The 16,824-nt window shown below is 41.5% G+C and overlaps 1 protein-coding gene across 1 annotated transcript in view; it reads left to right on the forward strand.

The window, feature by feature from the left end:
- The first annotated feature begins 14,623 nt into the window (after positions 1 to 14,623).
- Positions 14,624 to 16,824, forward strand: part of LOC110533375 (long-chain-fatty-acid--CoA ligase 6) — a 95,627-nt gene continuing 93,426 nt past the window's right edge. Inside the window, exon 1 of the mRNA XM_021617510.3 lies at positions 14,624 to 14,773. The gene's annotated coding sequence lies outside the window, so the exon portion shown is untranslated. The remainder of the gene's footprint in view (positions 14,774 to 16,824) is intronic.

A 16,824-nucleotide genomic window follows, 5' to 3' on the forward strand; every position in this document is an offset into this window, starting at 1 on the left:
TGTCCATCTTATGGTTTGTTTGTTGCACTTCAAAGTTTCGCAACAATGTCGCTACTAATCCATGCGATCAATAACACGGGCGATCGGGTTAAAGACTATACAAACTAATCACTCTGAAAATAAACAAGACTTCTGCAGCGTTGCACACACTGTCAAACTGCCGTGCCAACCAAGAGTGTTTTACAGAGAGCCAGAAGAGCTATCTATATTTCCTCTTTTCTGACTGCTGATGCACTCTTAAAGTGACAGTGCATGGTGAAGACTCCATGCAGGATTTCATCACACTCCTCCCCCCATGATAAATCAAAGCCTGTAGAAACAGAGAGGATGAAGACTTTGGCACGTTCATGTTCCTGCTACACAAAACCAGGGAAGTCCTCATCATCAGAGTCCTCCAAGAAGAGGTCCTGCAGGTGTTGCTTTTGCCAGCGATCCAGCTCTTCTGCCGTTGGGTAGCAGGGCTTTAGGTCAACAACATGCACCGTTCACTGGCCTCAACTGCTACACCATACGATATGGACCTTTCCATCGCGAAGCTAGCTTGGCAGTGAACTGCTTGGACGACTTGGATAGATGATGAGAACGGACCCAGACACGAGACTGGGGTGGGAAAAACACGCTCGTCTATGTTTGTCATAATTTCTGAGCTGCCGTTGTTTGGCTTTGATTCTGCTGGCTAGCAAGGTGTGGTGGTGTTGGACTGCATCAAACCCTGGGCAGTCAGGTGAAACGTTGGAACTTTGCAAGACTCTGTTCATCGGACCTTTTAGTGGTCTTCCGAGATGGAGTTTGGCGGGAGTGACCCCAGAAGTCTCCTGGACCGCAGAATTCAGCGCAAGGCAAAACTCAGGAAGATGCTAATCCCACCTTGTTTGCTGATCCCCCATGAATGAAGCAATCATTCCCTTCAGGGTTCGGTTTACCCTCTCGGTCAGGTTGGTCTGAGGATGGTAGGCCGTGGTCAGCTTGGCAACTACACCCCAGTAAGTACAGAGGTCTTTGTATATTCCTGCTATGAACTGTGCACCTCGTTCAGAGAGAATTTGGTCCGGAATCTCGAATCTGGTAAAGATCTCCCTTCACAGAATTAGAGCAATGGCTGATGCAGTGGCTTTGCGGAGTGGAAACAACTCCACCCAGTGTGTGTAGTAGTCCACTACCACCAATAAAAATGAATCCCGGGTCCCCCGGCTGGGAGGAAAAGGTCCCATGAGATCAATTCCCAGCATTTCATTGAGATGGTTCACCATGGTCTGCTGCAGTTTCCCGGCAGGTCTGTCAATGTGTGGTTTGTACTTCTGGCAGACTTCACACGGTTGTACAAACATCTTGGTATCAACCCACATGCCTGGCCAGTAAGCCAGCTCTTGTAATCTTTGGTAAGTCTTAAGAACTCCAAGGTGGCGGCCACTCATGGGGTTGGCATGATACGCTTGGATCATCTGGTCACTCAAATGTCTGCATGCCAGGTCGCAGTTGTAAATGAGAACTTGTTCTCACCTGGTTAAAGAATGGTGAAATAAAAAAATGAAGTAACAAATGTAGAGGGGATGATGATGCGGTAATGAGTGCTGTGTGGTCCATCTTCTCTTGGAGTTTTTCGATACACTTTATCCTGAATTATGCTGAACTTCTCGTTGAAGCGACTCTTTGAGTCTTCTTCAGACTCACTCTTGTGGATTGCCATGATGGCGGCATCCTTCTGCTGTGCTCTCCACACATTCTCATCATCCAGAAGGAAGGATTCATCCAGACACTTAGCTGTAGTGTAAGTGCTGCATAAGGGAGGACAAACATTGGAAGACTCTGTGATCCGAGAAAGGGAATCTGGTAGAATATTTAGTTTTCCTTTGCGATATTCAATGATGAAGTCCAACATCTGCAGTCCGATAGACCAGCAAATAAGATGGCTGTTGGTCATGCCTGATGCCAGTACCCACTGTGGTCTGTGACAATGTGGAAGACCTTCGACTCCAAGTAGTAGCTCCATTTCTCCAAAGCTCAGACCACAGAGAGGCACTCCCTTCAAGTTGTTGAATAATTCATCTCAGCTGAATTAAGGGTGTGACTTGCATAGGCAATAACTTCTTCTGTTCCAGGTCCTATTTGTTGAGCCAAGACTGCTCCAAGTCCTGTTGGACTTGCATCCATGTACACAATGAAATTAGCATTCAGTTTAGGATGTCCAAGGAGTGATGAGACTGTTGAGTGCTTCAAATGCTTCAGATCTCCTAGGACAATCTCCATCAACCTATGGAAGGTCGCTTTCTGTTATGGCATTCAGCTTCCTGTAGTCTACACAGAATCGATATCCACCATTTTTCTTTGGAATCAAGACAAGCGGAGAAGCACATCTGGAATAAGAAGGTTCCACAACTCCTTTCTCCAACATGCTTTGGAGCTGGTCTTTGAGAATTGCCAGATTGGCGGGGGACAGTCTGTAGGGACGTTGCTTAAATGGGGACTTCATGCCGGGTATAGATTTTGAAGACGGTTGTACGGCCGGGTGTAAGAGTACAGACCTCACTGTTCTTCTCCAGCTGCCACCTCTCGTTCTACGACAGACATGCCTGTTCCACTGCTTGTTTGATGTAGAAATCAGAATCAGGTTTGCTTTTGCTCTCGAATAGAAGGGGGGATACAGCTGTAATCGGTGTGATAGCTGTGTTCTCTGGCTTCACTGGTGGAACTTGTTTTTGTATTTTCTTTGTATTTTCTCTGTCTTTGTCATTGTCTTCATCTTGACCTAGACAGAACTCTGAATAAGGTAGCAGGCTCTGAAATCAGTGCATTTCCAGGTTGAAATGGATGATGCCGGGAATGGTCAGAACTCAGCCAATAGGATGGTTTGGATATTGAGATGGTCAGTCCACTGAAGAACACGAAGTCCAGTCCAAGGACTACAGCAAATCCAAGACTTGGATCTGCAAGCATAGCCACAGGAAGGTTAATAATCTCATCATGCAGCTTTATTGTCATGTCAATCCAGCCCAAGGGAGTGGTAGGTTCTCCATTGGCCAAGTACAATGGTCCTTCCTCCCAGGTTCGAAGCTCCTTGTGAGGTAATGCCATGTTTCGCCACAGGGGCTCTTGCATCAGGGTGTAAGTTGCTCCAGTGTCGATTATGGCCTTCCTTCCCAGTTCCTAACAGTCAGAGGAACCAGTAGTTGTTGCAGAATAGGAATAAGACAGCTAGTTGTGCTGTCTGAAGTCTTCATGGTGGGCATTAAGGCCGACCCAATTGTATGCAAGCCACCACGCCTGTCTAGACTGTTAGTCTTCTGTCCTTTCTGACCTTTTCCTGAATTCTGATGCTGGCCATAGAGGGGGCAAGAACCTGGAGGACGTTGGACTTTACACTTCCAGCACATTACTGGATTTTTGTCTTGGATCTTGGGCAGAAAATGGCTGAGGCAGTTTAGCCCCAGGAGAGTTATTGGGATACCGGGATGAGGGATCAAGTGTTTGCGTTTGTAGGTGGTGCTTCCAGTCCTTCTCAAACTGAGTCCCAAGACACACCAGATCATCCACATTCTGGACATGTTCCCAAAGTTGACTGGCAAGGCGGGAGAACCATGTTCTTAAGAATGAGTTTGACCATCTCCTGCTCAGTAATATCAGCCTTCCATCTCCTACATAGAACTCCATAGGAGAAGGCAAAGTCTCGTATTGGCTCTGCTTCACCCTGGACTCTGTTAAGAACACGTACCACCAGTTCATCCTCATAGTCCTCTGAGAGGAAGGTAAGGTGGAAATTACAAGATTATGTTATAATACTTTAATTGCATCAAATGGTTGTTTTATGCAACAGAATAGAGGGTTCTTATAACATTATTGTGTCTCTGTGAACTGAAAGTGGGCCTCTGGGAGATAACACTGACAGGAGATTTACGATGTCTTTTGGGTGAATAAACCTAAACAGACCGCATTCCAGAGCATGAGTTAATGTTTCTGTTCTATAACGTACCAAAAAGAGATGACCCCAGGGTCAGACCTTGGTCTCTACATGAAGAAAACTGTTTTTACAGCAGATACTGTCTGCTGTGAATTATAAGTATATTTCATAAAAATCTAAACCTTGTGACCCATTCCATACATTTTGTGTTATAAGTTTGTCTCTCCTCATTTGATAGTAAAGAAATTAACCACCAGAAAGGATGAGAGGAATCTTTTTTTAAACTCTTCCCAGGTTGACATGTTCATTGGCTATCTTCCACAAGTCTCTTGCTGTGCCATGGAGAAACACTGCGGCGGGTGACAAAAACCTCCAAGTCAGTAAGGGGACGGATAGAAAGGAAATCATTACACTTAGATAGGAAAAACAGTGGATCAACATCATCTTCTGGGCTGCCAAAATTGGGGAAAAGTCGTTTTATAGGGAGGGAGCTAGAGGTGACATTACAGTGGCAAGGGGTCTCGGGGAAACGGTAGTTCTGTTGTTTAACACGATCTTCCTTGGGGTTTCTGTAGTGCTACCTGTTCCTATTCGCTTAATGACAGGGCCAGTGGCAGAAGTAAACCCTGAGGGAGGTGCAGAGGATTTGTCCAGAAGGGAAAAGCACTGCATTACCTCCTGATGTAGCTCCTCCAGTTGAAGGTCTGTGGCCTTCTGTGCTTTTTCCATTTCATTAGAGGACTCTTTTTGTGTTTGATCAATCAGAAATTGTAATTCCCCTTCGAGAGAGTTCTTCATGTCCTCCATAACCTCTTTCAGATAAGAACACACTCCCTTCACAACAGATGCTGTCTCCTCTGCTCTCTGTTTTTGTTCCTCCTCAAGATAGAAACTAACCATCATCTAGTCATAACCTATGAGTGTTTTGAAACTCTGCATTTTCCCTTGAACATCCTGCTTCAGAGAATCTTGCAAAGATTTCAGTCTCTGAACAGTTTGTTGTTTGTTTTCCTCGAGTTGACGGGAGAGGTGAGCCAAACTCAGCTGCACATCTTTCTGATAAGCCTCCACACTTTGAGTTTGCGAATGGCATTCTCCTGCATTGTCAAACTATGGTTACTGTGTGTCCATTGTAGTTCCATTTGTCCAGTGAGCAAAAATACACTTCTCACAGTCTGTCTGGGCAGAGTAACAGGAAGAGGTTGAGGGGAGGGTAATGGTGGAAAAGTTATGGGCGAGTCAGAAGCCTGAGGATAAGGGACAGTGCTACACCACATTGCGGAAAAAAATAAGTCTGCTGCAGTGAAAAGCACAATTGAGGGGAGAGGGAGAGAGTGGGTTGTTGACTTCAGGCTTGCAGTTGCACTGTCTGTCAGTCTTATGGTTCATATGTCAAGCTTTGCAACAATGTAGCTACTAATCAATGCGATCAATAACCGGTGCAGTCGCAAAAGATAACAACCACGACGTAGAGCGGTAACACCGGCGATCGAGTTAAAGACTTTACAAACTAACCACTCTGATAAAATCAACAAGACTTTCTGACTGCTGATGCGCTCTTAAAGGTGCAGCGCATGGTGAAGGCTCCATGCAGGATTTCGCCCCAACCTCTCTAGCCTCATCATTGGCTGCTGCTCCAGTTGTGTGCAATGGCCAAGCAACTGAAAGACAGTGTAAGCGGAAGTAGCCAAGTTAGTGATTATTATAAAATGAAATCACATTGGGGACCCTTTCAGTGGACGATTTTCTTTGCATTGGCTGCCAGGATCCTTCCTAATGGGTTTGTGAGATTGCCGGCCGATGCTCTCTCACATTGATAAGACAGAAATGGTGATATTGTAATAAATAGATTATTTTAAAACTTGCAGACCTACCAGCAGTCCCCTTCACAAACAGAACATTTAAACAAACTGAAACGTTTCAGGCAGCAGGCCACGGGTGTGAGCAATATGCTAATTAACAAGAAAAGGACTGGAGCTAAGCACAGGCAAAATCATAGAGGAAAATATTGTTCAGTCTGCTTTCTACCAGATACTGGAGAGATGAATTCACCTTTCAGCAAGATAATACCTTAAAACACAAGGCAGAATCTACACTGGAGTTGCTTAGCAAGAAGACAGTGACTGTTCCTGAGTGGCCTGGTAACAGTTTTGACTTAAATCTGTTTGAAAATCTATTGCAATATCTGAAAATGGTTGCCTAATAGAGATTAACAACCAATTTCACAAAGCTAGAAGAATTTTGTAAAGAATAATGGGCAAATGTTGCAAAATGCAGTTGTGGAAAGCTCTTAGAGACGTACCCAGAAAGACTCAGAGCTGTAATCACTGCCAAAGGTGATTCAAACAAGTATTGACTTGTCTAATTAAGACATATTAGTGTTTTACTTTTCATGATTTTGTTTTACTAATGTTTGAATTCTTCTTCCACTTCGAATATTTTGTGATGATCTAAATCCATTTTAATCCCACTTTGTAACACAACATAAAGTGGAAAAAGTCCAGGGGTGTGGAAACTTTCTGAAGGCGCTGTATGAAGGGGAAAAAGCTAGATCTAATGAAGCTAGCCATTCCAGCTTAGGCTTCATCAGTACTATGACGGTGGAATGGCCGTAACTATATATACAGAATATAGTACACAATCAAATAAATTACCGGTCAACATCTAAATATTGCTCCCAGCGTTGATCAAAGCTCAGAAAACGTATATTCTTGACCTGACTGAGTTGTAATCGTGCTTGCCTCTTTGCGAAGAAGTAGAATCATGAACAGCGGTTTGATCGTTATCTTCGCCTGGGTAGGCTACTGAGTTCTCACAATAACTATGCTTTACAGAGAGAAGGCTACTGAGACAGACAGCGATGTGATGCTCAGTGGTGAGGCTGAGGCAGGCTACAATGCATGCAGGAGGAAGCAGAGGAGACAGAGAGAGGAAGCAAACAGAGAGAAGTTAGTACAGTGGTTCCCAAACTAGGGGGTCGTCACTAGTTACCACAGTCACAAAGTCATAACTATGCCTAAAACCTGCCTGTTTCTAAAATGTATCTTCTTAAAATCTGATTTTAAACCTAACCCTAAACCTTAACCCTAACCACACTGCAAACCTAATGCCTAACCTTAAAATAAGAACAAAGAGCAAATATTTGTGGCTGTGGTAACCAGTGACAACCCCAAACTTGGGGTCGGGCCCCATGTGTGGTCTCCTGAGGAAATCTGTACTAATCTTATCAAACAAGTGAGAAATAAATTTAACAAAAAAAACAACAACATACAGTACCAGTCAAAAGTTTGAACACACCTACTCATTCAAAGGTTCTTCTTTAATTTTTAAAACTATTTTCAACATTGTAAAATAATAGTGAAGACATCAAAACTACGAAATAACATATGGAATCATGGAGTAACCAAAAAAGTGTTAAACATATACAAATACATTTGAGATTCTTCAAATTAACCACCCTTTTCCTTGATGGCAGCTTTGCAATTCTCTAAACCAACTTCACCTGAAATGTTTTTCCAACAGTCTTGAAGGAGTTCCCACATATGCTGAGCACTTGTTGGCAGCTTTTCCTTCACTCTGTGGTCCAACACATTGTTAGGAATGTTATGAATAATGACTAAACAATATCTACATTTTAAATAGAACTATAACTAATTAAACTCTACTCTGTTTTATTATATCTGATTAATAATGTTAATTCATAAGGAAGGGATTGTGTAGCATGAAACAGGGGGTAATTAAACATAATAAACACCATTCCAGCTGGGTTGGGGAGGAATGGATTGTGGGTTTTTAAGTAAGCAAAAAGGATCGTTAACCTATGGTTGAACCGACCCAATTTAGCTCTGGGATGTTTAGATAAGGCAGTGAGTGAGTGCCTCCCTGGGTTTTCCCTTATCTGGAACTGTCTTCTAAATAGTGATGGATGAAGGTGAAGACTCCAGAAGTTAATCTTGATATAGTGTGTGTGCTCTAGGAGGTTGGAATAAACTTTTGAACCTGCTTTGTCCTGGTCGATAGGAGGAAGGACATTTTATAACCTATGACGTCATATTTTGTAAATAAACTGTTGTTTGTGGTTCCATGGCAGCGCGCTCCGAGAATAAATACTATTATCTAATTTTGATAAGACTGGTCCCTGTCTATTTTATACAAATAAGAATCTTACAAATTCTTAAAAACAGACAGAGTGTATTTGATTAATGAACACATATAGGAATTATGAAATTCCTGTGACACTCATCCAAAACCATCTCAATTGGGTTGAGGTCGGAAGATTGTGGAGGCCAGGTCATCTGATACAGCACTCCATCACTCTCTTTCTTGGTCAAATACCCCTTACACAGCCTGGAGGTGTGTTGGGTCATTGTCCTGTAGAAAAACAAATGATAGTCCCACTAAGCGCAAACCTGATGGGAAGGCATATCACTGCAGAATGCTGTGGTAGCCATGCTAGTTAAGTGTGCCTTGAATGCTAAATAAATCACTGACTGTGTCACCAGCGAAGCACACCCACACCATCACACCTCCTCCTGCATGCTTCATGTTTGGAACCACACATGCAGAGATCATTAATTTACCTACTCTGTGTCTCACAAAGAAAATCTCAAATATGGACTCATCAGACCAAAGGACAGATTTCCACCGGTCTAATGTCCATTGCTCATGTTTCTTGGTCCAAGGAAGGATCTTCTTCTTATTGGTGTCCTTTAGTAGTGGTTTCTTTGCAGCAATTTGACCATGAAGGCCTGATTCACACAGTCTCCCCTGAACAGTTGATGTTGAGATGTGTCTGTTACTTGAAATCTGTGAAGCATTTATTTGGGCTGCAATTTCTGAGGCTGGTAACTCTAATGTACTTATCCTCTGTGGCGGTCCTCATGAGAGCCAGTTTCATCATCCCCCCCAACACACACACACAGACACCTTGTCACAACACAACTGATTGGCTCAAACACATTAAGAAGGAAATAAATTCCACAAATGAACAAGGCACACCAGTTAATAACTGAAATGCATTCCAGGTGACTACCTCATGAAGCCGGTTGAGAGAATGCCAAGCGTGTGCAAAGCTGTCATCAAGGCCAAGGTTGGCTACTTTGAAGAATCTCAAATATAAAATATATTTTGATTTGTTTAACAGTTTCTTGGTTACTACATGATTCCATGTGTTATTTCATAGTTTTGATGTCTTCACTACTATTCTACAAAGTAGAAAATAGTACAAATAAAGAAAAACCCTTGAATGAGAAGGTGTTGTAAAACTTTTGACTGGTAGTGTATTTTTTGAAAAATATATATATGGGGGATTGGAAATGATGCAGACAATTACATTGATAAAAGCCACGGTCAATCTGCAATATTAAATGCACAAATAACTTGGCTGACTATCAAGCTTAGATTAAACAGAACACAGCTAGCTGCATTTACTGTGTTTTTAAGCAGATGTTGTTCAAATGTCTTGCCTCCAAACCAGTCATACACAACTAGTTTGTCCTGCCAAGCCAATGCCATGAAAACAAATTAATGCCATGCCATGAAAACAAAAAAATAATTTGATACATTTGACTTTAGCTGGCTAGCAAGTTCACCAATTCACGATTAAAATACTGTCTGGGTCTTCACAATTGGCACTGCTGACTTGACGATTCGTTTTTTTAGTTGTTCATCTCTAAACAGCTGATAACCAGGACGTGATCGCCTGCTAGCTAGCCATCGTGTCCAACCAGCTAACTTAGCTTGCTTGAGTGAGTCAACATTTTAATTTTAAAATGTTTTAACATAATGCGGTGAATAAATAAACATAATATTTACATTTTACAAACTTCTTCCTCTGGAACATTTTCTCTTAAGCAGGGATTTCAGTTCGCCATTAATTCAGAGGTTTGGGAATTTTCGCTGTGTCGCAAGGTGTTATTGGATAGCCTCCACTGCGAAGGGAAAGAAAAAGTATGCTACCATGCGTGCTTAGTTTTCCAGACCTCCCAAGTACGCTTGTAAAACTTCCGGTAAACTTTGTACATATTTGCCTTTTCGTACTCACTATACAGTCTAGATAGAACACATGTATGCATTTTGGAACATAGCCCGTGTGTCCAAGTAGGCTACAAGTAGCTAGCTATGTGTGTGGAAAACATTTAATTACAGGTAAGATATTTAACTTGTTTAGTATAGTCCGTTTGTAACTCCACTCACTGCTTGTAGCTTTATAGTCTGTTTGTTTGTGTTGTTGGTCTTGTCTATTCTATCTAATACCAACTGGGACTCTAGGAAGTCCTACCCAGTTGACTACTTTAAAATGGTGGAAGCTCTCAATGGCAATGTCCATGCTAAAACAGGTTTTATCCATCTAGAGTTCTCTTTCTAACTCTATGGTCAGTCCCTAATGGTTTATTTGTTTGTTTTGCAGTGTTATGTGACATTGAGTACAAAGAGCCTCTGACTTCCTCAGTATAGTTCCTTGGTGTTCTGGTGGGAGGCTTCATCATAAGTTAGCTGTCCGACAGGTGTGTATTACAAACACAAGTTTGGAAAGAACAAAGAAGAATAACATTCATAAGGAATTCTGTGGTTCTTACATTGAGTTATTAGAATGAAAAGTGTAACAAAAAGGATGTTATGACTTAACAGTTAAAAAATAAAAAATACAGTTTTATTTGACCATTATTTAACTAGGCAAGTCAGTTAAGAACAAATTATTATTTACAATGACGGTCTAGGAACAGTGGGTTAACAGTGGGTTGTTCTGGGGCACAGTGGGTTGTTCAGGGGCAGAACGACAGATTTTTACTATGTCAGCTTGAGGATTAGATCTAGCAACCTTTTAGTTACTGGCCCAACGCTCTAACCACTAGGCTACCTGCTGCGCCCCCCCCCCAATTTAAAATACAAAAAAATGACAAAAAATAAAAAGTTTGGTAGACTTGATTTGGAATGTAGCAGTTCAAGAGGAATAATTCCATATCTTCACTGAGTATCTGTTCATTTCCATAAAGAAGATAAATAATACGCCCATTAGAGATTCTTATACCAAAAATGTATGGAATCATCAACCATGACTTTGAAAAGGTATTTGTATTTATAATGGATCCCCATTAGCTGCTGCAGCTACTCTTCCTGGGGTCCAGCAAAATTAAGGCAATTTATACCATTTTAAAAACATTACAATACATTCACAGATTTCACAACACACTGTGTGCCCTCAGGCACCTACTCCACCACTACCACATAATCACAGTACTAAATCCATGTGTATGTTATCGTGTGTGTGTGCATGTGTCTGTGCTTGTGCCAATGTTTTTGTTGCTTCACAGTTCCCTCTGTTCCATACGTTTTTTTAAATCTGTTTTTAAAATCTAATTTTACTGCTTGTATCAGTTACTTGATGTGGAATAGAGTTCCATGTAGTCATGGCTCTATGTAGTACTGTGTGCCTCCCATAGTCTGTTCTGGACTTGGGGAAGAGACCTGGGAAGAGACCTCTTGTGGCATGTCTTGTGGGGTATGCATGGGTGTCCGAGCTGTGTGCCAGTAGTTTAGACAAACAGCTTGGAGCATTCAACATGTCAATACCTCATAAATAAAAGTAGTTATGAAGTCAATCTCTCCTCCATTTTGAGCCAGGAGAGATTGACATGCATATTATTAATATTAGCTCTCTGTGTACATCCGAAGGCCAGCCGTGCGCCCTTTTCTGAGCTAATTGCAATTTTCCTAAGTTATTTTTTGTGGCACGTGATCACACGATTGAACAGTAGTCAAGGTGCGACACAACAAGGGCCTGTAGGACCTGCCTTGTTGACAGTGCTGTTAAGAAGGCAGAGCATCGCTTTATTATAGACAGACTTCTCCCCATCTCAGCTTTTACTGCATCAATATGCTTTGACCATGACAGGTTACAATCTAGAATTACTCCAAGCAGTTTAGTCATTTGAACTTGCACAATTTCTACATGATTTATTACAAGATTTAGTTGAGGTTTATGGTTTAGTGAGTGTTTTGTTCCAAATACAATGCTTTTAGTTTTTAGAAATATTTAGGGCTAACTTATTCCTTGCCACCGACTCTGAAACTAACTGCAGCTCTTCGTTGTGTTGCAGTCATTTCAGTAGCTGACGTGTATAGTGTTGAGTTATCCGCATACATCGACACTCTGGCTATACTCAAAGTAGCGGAATGACTTGAGCTTCCCTCCAGGCCTGAGGGCACAAGCTCTCTATGAGGCTTAAATTGAAGATAGACAACAATAATTATTTCACCTCATCCACACTGACTTTACGGAATTCAAAAGTACAATTCTTGTCTTTCATTATTTGGTCCAATATACTTTGATGTGTAGTGTCAGAGTTTGTTGCTGGCATGTCATCCCTAATATTGCTTATCTTGCCAATGAAAAAAATCATTAAAGTAGTTTGCAATATAAGTGGGCTTTGTGATGAATGAGCCATCTGATTCAATGAATGAAGGACACGAGTTGGGTTTTTTCCCCAAAATTTCATTTAAGGTGCCCCAAAGCTTTAACTATGATTATTTATATAATTTGTCTTTGTTTCATAGTGTAGTTTATTTTTTATTTAGTTTAGTCACATAATTTCTTAATTTGCAGGTTTGGAAGAAGCCCAATGTTCTTTTCCATGATGATATTACATCTTCGCCCAGTTATTCTCCCAAACTGGAAGGCATTCAGCGCCAGCTCTGTCTTTGTGGGCTTTGGTGGATTCTCCAACTCTGTGGTAGATTATGTGTTAGGTTTGTGACAAACTTTTATAATACACTACCATTAATTCCTAACTGTCCAACTTCCATGCAAATATTGGATTTATGCAATAGGCACAATACACCTTTGACCTGTGTACTGGTTGGTGTCTGCAGAATCCAAGATTCTGCATGGGGTTCAGCTCCCTGGGGGTGTTCATGGGATCTGGTTTGGGCCAAACGTTCATGCCAGCAGTGACCTACTTCATCCGTGACAGGAGGTGGCTCTTGGTGCCCATGGCAGAGTCTGGGCGGATGCACATCCCCATCTGGTGGTAAGTTGATGAATTGACACTCAACACAGTCTAGTTGAGGACCCTGGACCTGGTCTAAATGTACTAACTAATGTACTGTATGTTTTACTGGTTACATCCAGAGTTTCCCAGATGGCTGCTCTCTCAGAGAAGAGAGGAGAGGGCTGAGGTCATACTGAGAGACACTGCCAGGAGTAACAGAATCACAGCACCAGAGGTAATCTTCACTCCCTTAGAGCAATGGAGGCAAGTGGTTATCTTTATTGAATAGGTCAGAAAATCTCACACATGCACTATAGCTACAAAGATTGACTGTTTATTGCCAAAAAACAAACACAAAACTATATAGTGACAATAACAAACACAGCAAAATTGGGGTTGGAAGGGCTAAAATCCTGAGGTGGGCAGGGAATGTACATTGCTAACTTACATTGCTAACCTACAATAGGTTGAGGATGCCCGTGAAAAGATGGACAAGAAATATAATTTCTTGGACATTCTACAGAGCTGCAACATGGTCTCAGTCATACTTATTTGTTCTCTATTGTAGTAAGTCGTACTCTCCGTTGTATTAGTTTTATTCCTAGATATGTTTAAGATATCAGAGTCTTATCACTCAGTCCAGGCATTAAAAGGTAGACTAAGCATTATGACATTTGCCACGAGCAGCACCGCAGATATTGAGATAAGCTCACAGTCACACAGGAGGATCTACGCATGTGCACAAGTGTGCTTCACGCTGATACAGTGTTGTAGCTTCTGGGCCAAAACAGCAGATAATTTTAGCCTCATGCTTCAATGCTCTTAGTTGTTGCGGAAATACCGATATTTTGCTTACTTTGTGTGTGCAGTCTGCTTTTAACTACTATGAATTAAACTAGTCCTCTGTCCAATCCATGGTAAAGTTATAACATGCAACAACTAGTAAGCATATAGGACCAGTAGGTTTGCTAGGAGCAGTAACTGTATTGGTTAATAATGAATTGTAGGTCTACAGTCCCTCTACACCAGAGAGTATAGGAGCAAACCAGTTCAGAGTTCAATGTCATGGGTGGGTCAACTTTTAATTTGTCAATGACAAAAAACTGTCATAGACTAAATGAACTGCAATACACTTGTCTCAAATACAATAGCATAGCTAACAACACAGAAGGACCGTGGACCCCACCCCCCTTTTGCCCTCAGAACAGCCTCAATTCGTCGGCATGGACTTTACAAGGTGCCGAACGCGTTTCACAGGGATGCTGGCAGATGTTGACTCCAATGCTTCCCACAGTTGTGTCAAGTTGGCTGGATGTCCTTTGGGTGGTGGACCATTCTTGATACACATGGGAAACTGTTGAGCATGAAAAACTTAGCAGCGTTGCAGTTCTTGACACAAACTTGTGCGCCTGGCACCTACTACCATACCCTGTTCAAAGGCATTTACATTTTAAGCCTATTCACCCTCTGAATGGTACACATACACAATCCATGTCTCAAGGTTTAAAAATCCTTCTTTAACCTGTTCCCCCCCCCTTCATTTACACAGATTGAAGTGGATTTAACAAGTGACATCAATAATGGATCATAGCTTTCACCTGGATTCACCTGGTCAGTCTGTCATTAATGTTTTGTACACTCAGTGTATATTTGCATTATCATTAGAAATATGAGCTGATCAAATAACAACAATGTTTTCTACTTCCTTTTTATAGATGCGCACAGCTTCCACACCAGAGCCCTCCCCCCATTTGATCACAACAAAAAGTGAAAGTAAAATTGACTGCCATTAAAACATTGTGCGAGACTGTTATCCTTGGGTCCCTCAAACTTAATTTATATATAGGATATTTTACTATGGAATATGATCGTCTCACTGCATTTTAAGGTGAGTTTGTGTGATGTGAATATCAAAGGATAGGATAAGAATGATTTTGGTCTTAGTTGCTACCGTAGCAATGTTTTCATAGAAGATTAGTAGAAACATTGGTAAAAACTTGTATTTTTTGTGTTTCGGGTAAGAATATAATACTATAATACACTCAACTGTGTATTGATAATAAAGCAGTAATACCTGTTCATGCTTTGTTATAATCTGTTAGCCATATGCTATGTGAGAAAGCAAAAGTAAAAGTGAAAATGTTCATCTCTCATAGGCTGCTAGGAAACTCAAACCTTGACTTGCTGTAGGCTAAAACATAAGCAACATTGTTTCATTCAGACTTTATTATTGATCAATATTTAGAATGTATAGGACCCTATTTAACATGTATGCCATTTTCAAATACAGCTCTTTTGACTGTCGCGTTTCAAGGCCTGTGTGTGTGTGTGTGTGTGCCATGTGTGTGTGTACTTACGTGTTGAACGTGTTGCAGATAAATGTGAATATTATTACAGAACATTTGTTTTTCTGTACTCTAAAGTCTCTTTGGTGTCAGAGTTTGTGTATATTGGATCCCTAGGCAAATTGTCACTGGTAGGGTTTAATTTTCTCCCATGATGAAATCCATCCGTTTGTTCGTTATTCACACGAGATATCTAAGACAGCACTGGCCTGATTTTGACTAAACTTGGGTGAATGATATGTCTTGACATAGGCATTTACAAAATGACACTGATTGGCCCAAGGTGGGAGCTATAGTTATTAACTGAAATTTGTGAGTCGTAGCAGAAAGGCAGAGGCGAAGCGAGAGGGATAACTGGGCCCAAAATCTGTCTTCTCCAGCAGGTGGCTTTTTTTGACATGGAGTACAGGGAGTGGGTTAGAAAAAGAGACTGTAGGGCTTGACATTCAGGGCTGCCTGCTGGCCCGGCATCATCTGCCGAGCTAACCGGGCCAGTTAATCAAGCTTTCACATTTTCAAACTCCAAAACGTAATAAATAAGTAGATTTTCCCAACGTCTGACACTTCACACTTGTTATCAACCAGCATTTGGTTTCCAAGCAGAGGCACGAATGTCAAAGCCTTCCCTCTGCCTAGAGTGAGCCCTGCCTCAGTTAGGCTAGGTCCTGGATACTCACAGTCTCAGTGGATGTAGGAAGCCAGGAGAGTAGCGACAGGTGGGTAGCCAGGCCCACCACTCAGCAACAACAAAACATTTTTGTTTTATGTTTTTATGCCCTTTACTTGTCAGTGTTCCAAACAGGATATTATTTGTCTTTTTACCTAAACATGCAAACACCATCAGATATATTTCACAGCAAGCAGTGCACCGGGTTAGTCAGATTTTAATAAATATAACAGAACAGATGACCTGGAATGATATTCACTCCCATGGCATGGTTTGCCAAAAATAACTAAGGCCTGTAGGCCACGAAGGCCACGAATATGACAGCGTTGAGGCGGCAGGGTAGCCTAGTGGTTAGAGTGTTGGACTAGTAACCGGAAGGTTGCAAGTTCAAACCCCTGAGCTGACATGGTACAAATCTGTCGTTCTGCCCCTGAACAGTTAGTTAACTGTTCCTAGGCCGTCATTGAAAATAAGAATTTGTTCTTAACTGACTTGCCTAGTTTAATTTTTTTTTTTTTTTAATTGTCACTGTGCTTCTATGGCTATATGCCACTGCCTATTTCCTTTGTTCATTTAGCAAACAAGACAGCTCATAATCCAGTGTCTTTATCATTCAACATGAACGCCTGAGTCACGCAGTCTCCTCTAAACAGTTGATGTTGAGATGTTTGCCTGTCACAGAACTCTGTGAAGCATTTATTTGGGCTGAAGTTTATTTTGGCTGGTAACACTAATGAACTTATCCTCTGCAGCAGAGGTAACTCTGGGTCTTCCTTTCTTGTGGTGGTCCTCATGAGAGCCAGTTTCATCATAGTGCTTGATGGTTTTTGCAACTGCGCTTGAAGAAACTTTCAAAGTTCTTGAAATTTTCTAGATTGACTGACCTTAATGTCTTAAAGTAATGATGTATTGTAATTTCTCTTTGCT

The sequence above is a fragment of the Oncorhynchus mykiss genome, chromosome 10, assembly GCF_057628025.1.
Source record: "Oncorhynchus mykiss isolate SJ-2025 chromosome 10, ASM5762802v1, whole genome shotgun sequence".
Taxonomy (NCBI): Eukaryota; Metazoa; Chordata; class Actinopteri; order Salmoniformes; family Salmonidae; genus Oncorhynchus; species Oncorhynchus mykiss.